The sequence below is a fragment of the Corapipo altera genome, unplaced genomic scaffold (assembly GCF_003945725.1).
Source record: "Corapipo altera isolate COAL_440 unplaced genomic scaffold, ASM394572v1 57641, whole genome shotgun sequence".
Classification (NCBI taxonomy): domain Eukaryota; kingdom Metazoa; phylum Chordata; class Aves; order Passeriformes; family Pipridae; genus Corapipo; species Corapipo altera.
The window spans coordinates 1-1,501 of NW_020889278.1; the positions used below are offsets into that span (position 1 = coordinate 1).

Below are 1,501 nucleotides of genomic sequence, written 5' to 3' on the forward strand. Positions count from 1 at the left end.
GGTAGCCAAGGCTACAGGTGGAGAGGGTACAGGTGGCCAAGGCTACCGGTAGCCAAGGTGTAGGTGGCCAAGGCTCCTGGTGGCCAAGGTGTAGATGGTCAAGGCCACGGGTAGCCAAGGCTACAGGTGGAGGGAGTGTAGGTCGTCAAGGCTACCGGTGGCCACGGTGTAGGTGGCCAATGTACAGGTAGCCAAGAGTCCAGGTGGCCAAGGTACAGGCGACCAAGGCTCCCGACAGTCGAGGTCCAGGTAGCCCGGGGTCCAGGTGGGGAGGGCTCAGGTGTCTGAGGCTCCAGGTGGCCAAGGTGTAGGTGGCCGAGGGTCCAGGTGGTGACCAAGGTACAGGCAGAGCTACAGGCGGTTGGCCAAGGCTCCGGTTGGCCAAGGGGACCCAGTTGGCCAAGGCTTTAGGTAGCCAAACTACGGGGAGCCAAGGCTACGGTTGGCCAAGGGTACAATTGGCCAAGGATCCAGGTAGCCAAGCTGTGGTTGACCATGGAGACGGTGGCCAAGGGTACAGTTGACCAAGAGTCCAGGTAGTCAAACTCTGGTTGGCCAAGGTTCTGGTTGGCCAAGGCTCCAGGTGACCAAACTCTGATTGGCCAAGGGTACAGTTGGCCAAGGGTACAGTCGGCCAAGGGTACAGTTGACCCAGGGTACAGTTGACCCAGGGTACAGTTGGCCAACAGTACAGTTGGCCCAGGGTACAGTTGGCCCAGGGTACAGTTGGCCAAGGGTCGGGGCAATCACGGCTCCAGTTGGCCAAGTCTCCTGTTGGCCGACCTCCCATTGGCCAGTCGAGTCTCCTGTTGGCCAAAACTATCACTGACCAAGCTCCTGTTGGCCAACCAAGCCTCTCATTGGCCAAAACTACCATTGGCCAACCTCCAGTTGACCAAGTCTTCCATTGACCACCAAGTCTCCCATTGACCAACCAAGTCTACCATTGGCTAACATCTTGTTGGCCAAGTCTTCTGTTGACCAACCAAGTTTCCAGTTGACCGAGTGTCCAGTTGACCAACCAAGTTTCCCGTTGACCAACCAAGTGTCCAGTTGGCTGAGACTCCTATTGGCCAACCTCCCGTTGACCAACCGAGTCTCAGGTTGACCCAGTGTCCCATTGGCCAACCAAGGCTACAGTTGGCCAGGTCTCCTGTTGGTTAACCAAATCTCCCGTTGGCCAGTCAAGGCTCCTATTGGCTAATTTCTTGTTGACCAACCAAGGCTACAGTTGGCCAACGCTACCATTGGCCAACCTCTTATTGACCAACCAAGGCTACAGTGGAAAAACCAAGGCTACCATTGGCCAACCTCTTGTTGGCCAATCTCCTGTTGACCAGCCAAGATTACCATTGGCCAACCCAGCCTCCTTTTGGCCAACTGAGGCTACTATTGACTAACCAAGCTTACAGTTGGCCAAGCAAGGCTACTGTTGGCCAACCAAGGATACTATTGACCAACCAAGGCTACAGTTGGCCAACCAAGGCAACCATTGGCCAAC

General features: G+C 55.9%; 1 long non-coding RNA gene across 1 annotated transcript in view; it reads left to right on the plus strand.

The window, feature by feature from the left end:
• Positions 1–6: 6 nt before the first annotated feature.
• LOC113942181 overlaps positions 7–1,501 on the plus strand; it is a 2,244-nt gene continuing 749 nt past the window's right edge. The window contains exons 1-2 of the long non-coding RNA XR_003525862.1: positions 7–629; positions 727–1,103. This is a non-coding gene — a long non-coding RNA (uncharacterized LOC113942181). The remainder of the gene's footprint in view (positions 630–726; positions 1,104–1,501) is intronic.